Source organism: Mesocricetus auratus, unplaced genomic scaffold, assembly GCF_017639785.1.
Source record: "Mesocricetus auratus isolate SY011 unplaced genomic scaffold, BCM_Maur_2.0 Super-Scaffold_100007, whole genome shotgun sequence".
Classification (NCBI taxonomy): domain Eukaryota; kingdom Metazoa; phylum Chordata; class Mammalia; order Rodentia; family Cricetidae; genus Mesocricetus; species Mesocricetus auratus.
The window spans coordinates 4,834,299-4,849,215 of NW_024429191.1; the positions used below are offsets into that span (position 1 = coordinate 4,834,299).

The following is a 14,917-nucleotide window of genomic DNA, read 5'->3' on the forward strand; positions in this document are numbered from 1 at the left end:
GGGACTATTGTACACCACTTCTTACTCTGTGTGTGCTGATGAGGTTCTGGTTGCTTGCAAAAATATGTGCTACCAACAGAGGGGACCGTGATAGCTCTGTAGAGTGATGCTAAAGTTGTATCCACTTAACAGGTGAAGAAACAAACTTGGAAGGAGCTCACATAGCCAGGAAGAAGGAGAGTAGGTTCTACAATTAAGGGTGTGTAGTTGCCATCAGAAAAATCATCCACCGTGACCAAGTAGGATTCATCCCAGAGATGCAGGGATGGTTCAACATACAAAAATTCATCAATGTAGTACACCATATAAAAACACTGAAAGGAAAAAGCCACATGATCATCCCTCTAGATGCTGAAAACCCCTGCAACAAAATTTAACACCCCTTCATGATAAAGGTCTTGGAGAGATCAGGCACACAAAGAACTTACCTAAACATAATAAAGGCAATATACAGTAACCCAACAGCCAACATAAAACTAAATGAAGATACACTCAAAGCAATATATGAAATCAGGAACAATACAAAGCTTTCCACTCTCTCTACATCTATTCAACATAGTATTCAAAGTTCTAGTTAGAGCAATAAGACAACAAAAGGTGATGAAGGGAATACAAACTGGAAAAGTCAAACTCTTGCTGTTTGCTGATGATATGGTAGTTGATATAAATGACCCCCGAATTCCACCAGAGAACTCTTACAACTGACAAACTCATTCAGTAATGTAGCAAGGAAATTAACGAAAAAAATTAGTAGCCCTCCTATATACAGATGGCAAATGGGCTGAGAAGGAAATCAGAGAAACATCACCCTTTACAATAGCCACAAATAACATAACATATCTTGGGATAACTCAAACCAAACAAGTGAAAGGATTATATGACAAGGACTTCAAGTCTGTAAAGAAAGAAATCAAAGAAAATATGAGAAAATGGAAAGATCTCCCATGCTCTTGGATAGGTAGGATCAACATAGTAAAAAGGCAATCCTACCAAAAATAATCTACAGTTTCAATAAAAACCCAGCACAATTCTTCACAGACCTTGAAAGAACAATACTCAACTTCATATGGAAAAGCAAAAACCATGAGAGTCAAAACAATCCTGTACAATAAAGGATTATCTGGGGGTATCACCATCCCTGACTTCAAGCTCTACTATAGAGCTATAGTAATGAAAACAGCTTGGTACTGATATAAAAACAAACAGGTGGACAATGAAATTCAACAGAAGACCCCAATATCAACCCACACACCTGTGAACACCTAATTTTTGACAAAGGAGCTAAAAGTATAAAATAGGAAAAAGAAAACATATTAAACAAATGATTCTGGTGTAACAGGCTATCAACATGCAGAAGCATTCAAATAGATCCATACCAGTTGCCATGCACAAAATTCAAGTCCAAATGGACCAAAGACAACAATATAAATCCACACTGAAACTCATAGAAGAGAAAGTAGGAAATACATTTGAATGCATTGGCACAGGAGACCACTTCCTAAACATCAGTAGCACAGGCACTGAGAGCAACAATTAATAAATGTGGAAATCAGTATGGAGATTTCTCAGAATATTAGGGACCAATCTACCTCAAGACTCTGCAATACCACTGTTGAGCATATGCACAAAGGAGGAATAGTCACCACAAGGACATTTCCTCAATTCTGCTTATAGCAAAATTATTTGTAACAAAATTATTTGCCCCTCAACTGAAGAATGGATCAATAAAAGGTGGTATATTTACACAATAGGGTACTACTCAGCAATGAGAAACAAAGACATCCTAAAATTTGCAGGCAAATGAACAGAACTAGAAAAAAAACATCCTGAGTGAGGTAACCAAAAACCAGAAAAACAAATATAGCATGTACTCACTCATAAATGGATACCAGACACGATGCAAAAGATACCCAGTCTACAATCCACAACCCAGAGAAGTTATAACCCTTTCCTAGAAACAGATGGAAACAGATGCAGAAATTCATAACTAGCAAATGGACCAAGCTCCTGGAGTACAATCAAAGTGAGGGAGGATCAATAATACGAACAAAGGACTCAAGGTAATGATGAAGAAACCCACGGAATCAACTGGCCAGAACTAGTGAGAGATCATTGACTGTGGTCTGACAAATGGGGAACCTGCATAAAACCAAACTAGACTCCCTTAATATAGGTGACAATGGTCTGACTGGGACAATATATGAGACCACTGGCAGTGGGTTCAAGATCTAACTCTAATGCACAAACTGACTTAGTGGAGCCCATTCTATATGGAGAGATACCTTTCTCATCCTAGACACAGGAGTATGGGGGGTGGAGAGGTGCCTTGTTCCTGCCTCAATAAGATGATGGGACAGACTTAGTAGACTTCCTAGGGAAGGCCTTACCCTCTCCAAGGAGCAGATGAGAGATAGGGGAGATTGGGGGGAGTGAGGGAGTGGAGGGAGGGGGAACTGGGATCGAGTGACAAAACTATTCATGAGATCACAAGACTTGGAAATAAACAGACACAGGCAGGAGAAATTCAAAACCAAAGTTTCTATTGCCTGAACTGTGAAAAAGTCCCAGAACCCTTGAGTTACCTGGGATACTCAGGGAAAAAAAGATACCCCATATCTTAATCTTGATGAGCTACCCTATTCTAAGTAAAGTTATGAGTGGCATGCTATGCTATGGTATTAATGAAAAAGGGAAGTATGTGAGTCTGGTATAAGAGGTGGTCATGAATACCACATCAGGTAAGCCAGGGCAGTTTAATTTGACTTGGTCCTGTGTGACCTTAGGCAAAGCTCAAGCTTTATTTTGGATGTATCAATGTTGGCAGCAATGTTCCAGTTTGAGGACTAGATGGATGACTCAGTGAGTAAAATGCTTGTCTTAAACTGCAAAGACTCTAGTTAGAAATCTAGAAACCATGTTTGTGAAACAAACAAGCAAACAACAAAATAAACATCCAGGTATGTTGTATGTACTTATAATGCTGGTGCTGATGGAGTCCTGTGGCACACTACAGATAATTGAGCCAAATCTATAATAGGTATTGTGTCCAAAGGAAAACAAAACTATTAAGACAACAATAAAACAGAAGAACAAAAACCAAGGTGGATGGCATTAAGGAATGACAACCAAAGTTGATTCTGGCCTCCACATGCACACAAACACATGCACGTACACATCCACACAGATGTACTTGCATTCACATACCCACATACCCACCCATATGCACACAGAAAACTAATACTTATATTTTAGGTTACTACAACACCTCTATAAAAATCTAACTTATTTAAATGTTTGCATAATTCTCATGCCAGCCAAGCAATCAAGTGTCACTGCCATCTTTCAATTGAGAATTTAGTGTTTACTTTTAATATGTGTTCATCAAGTACAAGGTTCAATTATAGGAGCTAGAGATGTGTCATGGAACAGAACATCAGAAGATCCTTTTCTTACAGAGCTGGAAATATAGTGGGTGGGGAGGGAGGGGATAAGTTCTAGAAAGATGACTGAGAAGCTGGTATACCAGAGTCTGGAAGCAGCACTATGGGGCAAGTAGTGGCCCAAAGGAAAGGAAACAAGGAATGTTAGATAGGCTTTGAGCTGACACTGAAAAGCTTTGGAGAGGGTGACATTGGCTATGAACATCCAGTTGAGTCATAGGAACAGCATGAAAAGGTTCTGGCATCAGATAGTGTTGAGGAAACAGGCATACGTGGAGTGTTAATAGGAAATAGAACTGGACATGGGGTCAGAGGTACAAAGATGGAGCCAAACCAGGTCATGTAGGCTGCTGCAGGGATTTGTGTCTTGAAATAATTTTTACACTATTAAAATGGTTTTGTGCTTACTGAAGAGTTGCAAGGAAATTGCTCTCTCTGTCTCTGTCTGTCTCTGTCTCTCTGTCTCTCTATTTCTTTCCCTCTCTCTGTCTCTCTCTCTGTCTCTGTCTCTCTCTCTGTCTCTGTCTCTCTCTCTGTGTGTGTGTGTGTGTGTGTGTGTGTGTTTGTGTACAAATGGGTTTCAAGGCCAGAGACCAGAGGACAACCTCAGGAGTCATCATCAGAAATCTACTTCCTTTGAGACAAAGTCTCTCACTGACCTGGAACTTGCAAAGTAGGTCAGGCTGGCTAGCTTGGGGCATAAGGAATCTGCTTGTCTCTATCTCCCCAGCACTGGAATTATGAATTACACCAATATGGTCCCACCTCCTTGTGGGTCTTGGGAATGAAGCTCAAACCTTCACGTTTATGCAGCTGGCCCCTCAGCACCTGAGTCATCACCCAAGTCTTGGAACACCGGGTCCTCACGTGTCTTTGCCTAGTTTTCTCCAAGTGCTGATGTTGCCCCTTCAACCAGCGCTTATCAAAACAAAGACATTGCATTTGCTCGATTTCCATTAACCAATCCCTGTGTTTTAGTCATTTTTCTTCCGCTTGTTCTTCATGAGTGTCTTTTTCTTCTATCCCAGAATCCAACCTATGATCTCAGGGCACAGTTCCAGGATTTTAGCTTTTACTCTGATGGAAATGAGAGTCCCTAGAAGGCTTTTAGCAAAGGAAGAAGATAAAATGGCTTATGTCTTAGCAAGATGTCTGAGTGTTTTCTTTCTGTACTTGAATTTTCATTGTGAGCAAAAGCCTAGGAAGATTACAGGAACTGTAATTGAGTAGATTCCCACACATCCTCCCCCCACTACCCACAAGAACAGAAAATGCCTTTTATCAGAATTACACCTGGAGAAATGGTCAAAAACAATTATCAGGCATTTTGCAAACACTTGAGCCCATGGAACCACTAAATAACTAACAGTACTTCATTTCCTTAGTGTTCAACTTGACTTTTATTACCAAGATGCTAATTGCCCCAACACCTTGAATTTATGTGACTTCTTCCTTCTAACATCCCAGTGTTTTCAACTTCTATTTTCCTAATTGTTTGAACCAATAACCTTACCTGGTTTGACCATAGAGATAATATGGCAAAAATGACATGCTTGATGTCAAGAATTTGGCTTTAGACAAGAAGGAGGAACAAAATTAGATTGCCCAATACATACATACATACATACATACACACACACACACACACACACACACACACACACACACACTCTTACACTCGCACACACATATAGAAAGAGACAATTTGTGTGAAAGAGATCCATTCTTTTTATAGAGTTGTTAAGTTATAGGCCTGGCGTGCCTGGTTAAACAGTGAGGAGAGAGCAAAAGTTTCAGATCATTTCTTTAGCCCTTCCATGGCTGGAAGGTAGCTGTTGATTCCTAACTGTTCATAAGATAAGCATGGACTTGTGTGAGCTTCTTTCTGACTCTTCCTGGTTCTATCCTAGAATAATCCTAGTAAAGTAAGACAGTCTGCTAATGAGCCCCTCAGTCCACTGAAACTGTCAACTCTGAGACAAAAAAATCTTCTAACATTATGTCTTTCTTTTTAAGAAATGATTTTTCTATGCTGTCCATGCTGCCTCAAGTGACCTTCTTAGTCTCCAGAGTAGGCAGGACTACAGAGGAGCACCATGGTTCCAGTTTGTTCTCCTATTCTTTATCTATGGTGCTCAGCACAGAGCTACTCACTCACTAACAGCCTCTGAGCAGAGCTGAGCTCTCAGAAAACACTTAGCACCTACCTAGCCTAGACCCAGCTGAGGTTGAACATTATTGTCTATTTGAAGTCCTGTCTGTTCTTGGCACAGGAGCTAGACCTCTTGGCTCACAATAATTTTAATACCGGGAAAAGATTGCCTTCAATAGTCAGCCAACTCCATGTTGGCAGCTGGGGGTGATTGTGTAGCTCTAACCTGGTGCCATAAGGCCGCATTTCTACAATGAGCTGGACCTTCCAAGAACCCTAATAATTGGAGTTGTTCACTGGAGCCATGTAAACTGCACCTGGACCTAAACTCAATTTGTGGACCACCCATCAGGGCTGCGAAGGGCCTTTACCTTATAGGCCTAAAAATGTTGTCTGTATAATGCATTTGATAGCTCCTGAAGGTTTCATGTACTTTTAAAAATAGAATACTCTGGAAGATTAAAAGAATAAAGAGTGGGAAGGAAGATGAGGAGCTGAGGGAGGCAGGAAGGAAGAGAAGAAGAAAGGGAAGCAGAAGAAGGGAGGAGGGAGAAAGAAGATGAGGCACAAAGGAGAGAAAAAGCAAAGAAGGGGAAAAAGAAGAGAGGTAAGTGGGCTAGGAATGAACAAAGGAGGAATGGTAAGAAAGGGAAAGGGAATGGAGAAGGGAAGGAGAGAAGAGGGGAAGCCAAAAGGGGACCATACTGTCTGTTCCTTTTGGAACTTTATTTGTTTGGCCATACAATATATCAGAGAAGGTTTGAGTGTGACAAATAGCCAGTGCCCCTAAAAAGCATGCCTTGGAATTGCTTGAGATGTAACCCACACAAGGTCATGATCTATGGATTTTGTCTCTGCTTCTGCAGCTCAAATTAAGAGTCCAATTGGGGCTTGGCTCTGATTTTTACCATAAAATGCATCATTGTCAATGAACCCTGACCTGCTGATGTCTGGGGCCATCAGTCCTCACAGTTACCCAAGCAGGCTCAACTCTGAAGCTTCAGGGACAGTCTGGGCTTAAGGGGACACTTTTGAGAAGAAGATAGAAAGGAGATCATCTCTAGTGTTGACCTTCTGATTCTGAAGTCCTCTCCCCTGTGGGAATGCCAAGGATCCCAAGGTTATATAAGAAGCTGTGGGTACAGCCAAGGCACTCACAGACAGAAAGAAACATTTCTGGGAAGAGGTAAAATTCCACTATGGAAGAGAAGGAGATAGCCTCTAAATAGAGGAAAAAATCTGGGAACAAATATAAAAATTCAGGCATAGAAATAGTACAACCATTCAGATGCAAGCAAGTGGATAGCTCTTGCCTCTTGGGATTTGTTGCATAGATGACGAACAATGATTGCTAACTGATGTCATCACAAAGTTGATCTTTTCAAAATCTTGCCTGACCAACTAGCTAGAAACATGTTGACAATGAAAAAAGATGTCAAGGGCTAGAGAGATGGCTCAGGAAGTAAAGTACTTGCTGTGTAAACATGAGGACTTGACCTCCATCTCCAGAACCTACATTTTAAAAGCACCTGAGTATGGTGGCATGCACTTGTAATCCCAGTGTTGGGGCAGAGACTGGGGACACAAGTCGATCCCTGAGGCTCATTTGGCTTGTCAGTCTAGACTACTTAGTGAGCTTCAAGCCAACAAGAGACTCTGTCTCAAAAAAACAAGGTGGCTGGCACCCAAGAAAGTAACATAGGTACACAGGCATCTGCATACATATCTGTACTCCTGTACACACACATGGAGGCACATGTGTGTGCCCACAGGTATGCATGTGCATTCGTGCATGTATAAGTGGACGACACACACACACACAGAGCCATCTCTATAGTGTCTTTACTGTAATTACTTCATTGTGACTTCCTTCAACTTGCCAATGGGATGTCAGTGAACATAGACTTGGAAAGAAATGTTTATGAGGCTCCCACAAGCTCAGTAGTTCACAGCACTGGATCCCACACCCAGTCACAGCACTCTAGTGTAGGATCCCTTTTAGTTCCATTTAGCATTTCTCATATTCTCAAAGGTCCCCAGCTGCTTAACTCAGGGACTCTCTCCTTCTAAGGGCTGAAGCAAGTTTGGAGCTCACTGGATCTTGCTGCTTCCGTGTCCTCAGCACTTTGTGGCAGGCTCACCAGCTGCTGCCTTTGTCCTGTGTTCAGAAATTATCTCCATGCACTGTGCTGAAGACACCTTTCATCTCCATTATTTCTCTTCTTGGTGCATGTCGTCATTTGACATTAGCCATTAGTAAGTGGTCATATTAGGAGGTATGGCCTAGGTGTGGCTTTGTTGGAGGAAATGTGTCACTGTGAGTGGGCTTTGAGGTTTCAGATGCTCAAGTTAGGTTCAGTGTCTCACTCTCTCTTCCTGCTGCAATAGAATGTATTTCTGTGCACACCAAGACTAAAGGTATCTTACTCAGTCAGTCTCCACTTCAGTTTTTGAGACAAAGTCTCTTACTGTACCAGGACTTCACTGACTTGTTTAGATTGCCTAGCTAATGAGCCCCAAGGGAACACACTGTCTCTGCCTCCCCAGCTGTAGGATTACACAGGATACCCAACTTTTGAAGCAGATACATTGTTTCTAAACTCGGGTCCTCATGCTTTCTCAGCACTTTACTGACTGAGCCTTCATTTCAGGGCCCAATATCCACCTTTTAAAATTACATAAGACAGCAATGCATACCCAGTTCTCGTGGCTCCATCGTGGATAAGAATGGAAATCCTGTAAGCTTGTCAGAGCTGGGGTGAGTCAGACAGTTGCTGCATTTAATGAGAATGTTAAAATTCTGAGCAATGTCTGAAAACTACATTCTAGAAATTCCTGAGCCTTTTGACTTCTATTAGGTCAGATTTTGAAATCAGAATCCTTCTTGAGCACTGTTTGTTAACATGAAAAGCATCACTTAATTAGGACTAATATAAGAGGCTCTGTAGAGTGATAATTTAATAATTCGGCCGTTTTATTTGTACAGTGCCTCCAGGCTCCTCGTTAAAAATGTACGAGACCTCCAAAGGGACAACATGGCTGTGTTGCCACACACGTGTGAAGCGCACTCAGATCATAAAGTCCGCCCTCCGGGCCTTGGGAAAGCCATCTCTCTATCCTGGAAGGAGGCATTTGTATTGTAATCCGAGTGCACTTAGACATGGGAATCTCTGAAACCACTAGCTTACCCTGGCAGGCAGAGGGTCGAGGGTCCTCAGCTCACCAGTGAATGCTCTAGAGAAAGGCACGCTTACCGATCAGGAACTTACCCATAACTTCCAGTGGATTGCATTTGTGTCAAATGTTGGCAAGCTGGGACCTTCTGGGTGAAATAGTCTCTGAGTTGTCCTCTGCCATCTCTGCCATTTAGGGGCTGTTTCCTTGAGAGGTGCCTATTTTCTTACATGTGCATCTGTGTGTGTTCCTGTGGCCAAGTAGGCTAGGGTGACTAACTTCAGTCCCACACATCCTCCTGTATCTTCAGCAGCAGCCCTGAGATTATCACCCTATCTGACCATGCTTACCTTTTTTCTTAACAGGGGTTCTAGGGTTTGAACCGAGGTCCTTCATATTTGCCCAGCAAGTTCCTTACTGAGCTATCTCTCTGGACAATTGGTGCCAAATTTAAATGTTTAAAAATCTAATAACCAAAGGATCTGTGTGAATACTCTTGGGGTCTGTTTTAAAATATTGCCCAGGGCGAAGAGAGAATAGTGCGCACACGTTATACATGTGATTTTTGTTTCTGTGTCCCAGAGCTTTCTCTAAGAGCAAATGCAAACAGCCCTGGCATGAGATGCAGGAAAACAAAGAGATGTTTTGCTAAAGCCTTTCCACAGTGCCAGAAGGAGTCTGTTTCATCACTGGAGAAGCTGAATTGAATGGGTACACACCTGGTATGTCATCCATTCTCTCTGTCCCCTGGATGGAAATATTGTTGTGTTTTAAGACCCACACAACCATTAATCATAGTTATGGGTTTTATCTTCAAAGCAGTCCATCCAAGAACAAACACCAAGAACTACAGCACCTGTTTCCACCAGAATAAAGGGGGGAAGGGGATGCATTCAGGCTCCCAAAATACGAAGTATTTCAGAAACGAGTTTCTAAGTGTACTTGCTGTCTCCTGTGTACAGTGATTGTCATGTCTCCCTCAGTTCTAGCATTGCCAATTCTAAGGCAGGCTAACTTGAAGTTCTTATGTGGAAAAGGTGATTTACTTTGTTTTAACTTCAGTAAATTATGCTTTTAAGTACCCTTAGCCCACAAAAGGGCTGAAAATAAAACCTCCAATCATGCTGTTTTCCTACCGTTCTCTCTTATTTTCTTCCTCCCTTCCTTATTTATTCTCTTCTTGTTCTCATCTTCCTCCTCCTCCATTCTCTCCCTCATAATCATTGTCTGCTCCTCCTCCTCTTCTCCTTCCTCTTCCTCCCCCTTATCCTCCCTGCTTTCTTTTTCTTCCTCCTCAGTTTTGGCACTTAATGAAAGGTGCCCACTTAATAAATTGTGTTTGCAGAGACTGCACTGCCAACAGACACACTTCTGCACTTGTTGAGTTAGTGGGCACCCCTCAGCAGGCTTTGTAAGCCATCACACTTCATTGTGAAAGGTCCCCATGCATCATTATGATCTAGCAGGTAGCCTGCTGCATTTTACAGCACTGCACACTACATTAACCTTTGGTTCCACTGATATTTATGACCTTATTAGAAAGTATTTATCAAGTTGAAAGCCAATATGGAGCCCAGGTTTTAGGTAGGGCTGTTTAGAGGCCATTATCACTTCTTTCTTTGGGCATTTTAAATCTCTATGAGATAATGCCTGGTTGGGATGTGAGGAGAGTTCAGGCGTTCATGAACGTTGGTGAGAGTTTTAATTTTTCTAGAGGGTGATATTTAATGTTTATATGACTATAAAAAGATTTTAATGCACATTTTTTACTCTTTGACTCACTGGTTCCATTTCTGGGAATTTTGCTACAGAAACAATCATGAAACTATGCAGAGATTCCAGCAAAGGGGATTCATCATCATAAGTCTGCTAAGGGAAGAAATGAGATGCAACCTAAGAACTCAACTATGAGGGATTTGGTAACTAGAATATCTCCCATTAACACAATGAAGCACAAAACCGGGTCAGGAGAGGGTGAGAGAGAGAGAGCAGTGGAGGTTGAGATTTAATGACTTTGAGGGGAGCTGGGAAGATGACTTGGTCAGGCAAGGGTTAGCATGAGCATAAGAACCTGAGTTTAAACCCCTTGAAGCACCTAAGGAAACAAGCACAGAGGCCTGGGCCTATGCCCTCTGCCCAGGGAGGTGGAGACAGCAGGATCTCAGAGGCTCATTGGCCAGCCACCCTAGCCTAGGCTATTTGGTGAGATTCAGGTTCAGCAAGGAACTTTATCTCAAAAAGTGAAGACAAGAGGGATAAAGGAAGAGGCCATATGCTCACCTATGTATGGGCATGCACTTGCATACACACATTAACATACACATCATACACACACACACAAAATAACCAACAGAATTATTCCAAAGGGTATTATTATTACTATACTTTGTGTGAGATAGGTCTCTTGTCAAAGCTATCTTTGAACTCCCTATTTAACCAAGGATGAGCTTGAACTCCTTCCTGATTCTTCTGCCTCTACTATCCAAGTTCTATACTTATAGGTGTGGTATACCATTGTGTCCAATTTATAAATTACTGGAGACGGAGCCCAGGATTTTATGCAAGCCCTCTACTGATTTAGCTATATCCTCAGCTGCATATACTTTTTTTCTTGTTTATTTCTTGAGGCAGGGTTTCTCTGTGTAGCCCTGGCTATCCTAGAACTCACTCTGTAGACCAGACTTGCCTAGAACTCAGAGATCTGCCTGTGTCTGCCTCCCAAGTGCTAGGATTAAAGGCGGGCACCACTTCCACCTAGCTCTGCATACACGTTTTTAATTAAACACACACACACACACACACACACACACACGTTACAGTTGTATAGCTTGGCATGTTTGTGGAGCTGCTAGCTGTGAGACCAGGACCTGGTGCTTGAGCTGACTTTTGGGAACCTATTCCCCATGCAGGGTGTCTAGCCCAGCATTGATGTAGGGAGAGGAGGTGCTCCTGTCTCAACTTGCTGTGCCGTGTTTTATTGACAGCCATGGCAGACTTGTCTCTTTCTGAACAGAGAAGGAGGAATAGTGGATGGGTGAGGGGAGGTGGGGGAGGGAACAGGAGGAAGGAGGGAGGGAGGGGAAACTGAGATCCTGATATAAAATAAATGAAAAAATTTGATTAATGAAATGAAAAAGAAAAACAATTAAAGCAACTGTTAAAAAATCACAAAACAGTACATCAAGAAACATATTGAGTTCTTCTTTATCTTTAAATTTGTGTAAAGCATTGCAGACTCTAAGGATTAAGCCCCGCAGTCAATGAAGTGATTGAATGACTGTGGTTGTCATTATTGCTTACCTGGGGTTTTTATTGCTTACATGGGGTTTGTACCGTTCCTCTACTGAGTATTAGTTGCTTACACCATTTAAGCAGTTCTGTGGGACTGACTGTCTTTTGATCTGCAGTGCTTGCTACAGGACCAGGTACTGATTTTCTTATGTTTTAAAGCTGACTTGAAGGGTTAAAGATTCAGGTGAGGATTGCTTCCGTTTTCATAAAACCTCTTAATGACTCACACACAACTTGCGTCTGATTTCTCACATGAGTCTCCAGGCAGTCCTGTCAGGTTGCATTGCCACCCAGCATGCCAGGCTGTGCTCCCCAGCACTTTGTTCCTCAGACAGAAGAGAGCCTGGGACTCTAAGCACACAGGTGAATGTGCTGATGGCCACACGGGGTCAATACAGCTGAGCTATGATCGCCATTCAACTCCCGAACCTTCACTCTTTTCTCTCAGTTGTTTACCTCTTTTGCAAAGAACAGCCATCATGAACAAGGTGGCCGCAGGTCTCTAGAGACACCATAGAGGTCAAATCTTCACTCAGGACAATTGGCTTTACTCTAATATCACTGGGTTGGAGACTGGCATTAGCAGTGGCTGAGCCCGAACACAAGAGAACAGACAGTTTTAGGACCCTGGGCCTTGAACCAGAATAATCCTGTCTGAGGCCTATTAACATGGCTTGCTGCTTGTGGAGGCTGCAGGGAGCAGAGGGGGGGCTGATGCTGGAGTTTTGATGTCTCCCAGAATATCGACTAATGTGTGTCTGTTGGACAGGGAGAGATCAAAGCTCTCTGAAGAGAGCAAAGGCGGAGGCCTGGCCTCAAGCGGGGGGCCGCAAATGATGCCCCCTCCCTAGTCTTCACTGCCAGGGTCCTGCCTCTCACTGGTGGGCTCCTGTCTCATAGGACAACTGCAGTGTTTGGAAAGGGAGGGTGGAGCTCTCACCTGTCAATCTCCATGGAAACATCATTGAACTATGTTCTCTTAGTCCGTAAAAATATTCAAGTTCACCTTAGCTTTCAGAGAGGCCCTAGAAAAAATATCAGCCATGCTTGGAATGACAATTATAACAGTTTTTGTTTTGTATGTCTGTTATTGGCTGAACATTGTTTGATACATTTTTAATATCTTACCCTGTTTGATCCTTAACACAGCTCCTTCCTTCCTTCTTCCCTCCCTTCCTTCCTTCTTTCTTTTCTTCCATTTATATCAATATATTTTTACTGAACTTGAGCAAAGTGTCAGGCATGCAATGGCCATGAACAAGATACAACATGGTTTCTGACACCCTCTGATGGCTGGCGGGCAGGAATGAGTAACCAAACTAATAAACAGGATTATTGCAAGTTGCGGCAGGAGCAAGAACAAAAACAAACAAATACAAGAAACAAATAACTTTGGTATTGTTGGTTTTGTACACTGGCCATAACAATTATGACAAACTTAATATCTAAAATTATGGAAAATTCAAGTGGGTGTGGTGGACCACAACTAGAAACTCAGTGGTTAATAGGCTACCAACTTGGGCTACATAGTGAGACCCTATCTAAAAAATCAAAGAAAAATCAAATATAAACAAACTGCAACCCCCCCAAATATATATATATATGTATATATATATATATATATATATATATATATACACACACACAGTTCCAGAGCAAGAAATCCAAAGTAGGGTGTTGGCTGAAACATGCTCCCTTACAAGGCAATCAGAGAGGGTGTTCTGGGGACCCTTCCTAGATTTCAGTAGCTCCCAAGAAAGTGCTTGCTTATAGATGTATCATCTTAGTGCCCAATTTAACAGTCATCTGTCCTTCTGGCCCCTGTATCTTTATGTAGGACTTGTAGAAAGACATCATTCATAGAATTTAGGACTCATGTCTACAACTATACCACTTTCAAAATATTTCATTTCATCTGATCTAGGAGGCTGAGGAGGGTTGGTCCTGCTTAGTACATGGATGGGAGAATTTATGATGTGCCCTAATCTAGTATAACTTGATTTAATTCAATTTTATATTTCAATTGCTCTTCATTTCACTGAAGTCACATTCTGAGATTCCAAGTAGTGATATTTTTCAAAGATACTAGAAAACCCAGGGCATCACTGCCAAATCTAGTGGCACTGCTAACATGTATTTAGGTGCATGCCCATCGATTCCAACATTCACTTTATTAGCTGTATCTTTCCAGAAGCGGTCAATGGACAGGAGAGAAGAAAGTACAACTCAAAGTCCCATTCTAGGAAGAAGCTTGGTGTCTTCTTGGCTTTGGTTCCTTGAAACTGCCCCATGGAATTCTAGTACCCTTTCATGCTTTATAAAATCACTGAGAAGACGAGTAGAGATAAAAAATACTGTAGACTCTTAGAAACTGTCCGGCAAATGGCAGATGTTAAATAAATGACACTTTCCAATAAATCTTCCAGCAATGACTCTTGGTGTTTACATGTAAAATCTATTTGGAATGTTGTTTGGGAGCTGACAGGACATCTCAGTATGTCAGAGAACTTTCTTTGAAAGCATGAGGACCCAAGTTCAAATCTCTAGCAATTACATAAAGAGCCAAGAATGTAGGATATCAAGATGGCTCAGGGAGTACAAAAGCTTGCTCCCTGATGACACAAGTTTGAGGACCTGAGTTGAACCCCTAAAATCCACACAAATATGGAAGGAGAACCCCACATATACACCATAGCATGTATGCACATCACACAAGGGGGTGGGAGAAAAAGAAAGACAGAAAGATTGAAGAAAAGAGAGAGAGAGAGAGAGAGAGAGAGAGAGAGAGAGAGAGAGAGAGAGAGAGAGAGAGAAAGTCATTATAGTGTTGCTACAGGTACATACAACTACCAACACTCAG

General features: G+C 42.0%; 1 protein-coding gene across 9 annotated transcripts in view; it reads right to left on the minus strand.

Moving 5' to 3' along the window:
- The window catches only part of Rbfox1 (RNA binding fox-1 homolog 1), a 2,068,553-nt gene that overhangs the window by 133,698 nt on the left and 1,919,938 nt on the right, over positions 1–14,917 (minus strand). The window lies entirely within an intron of this gene.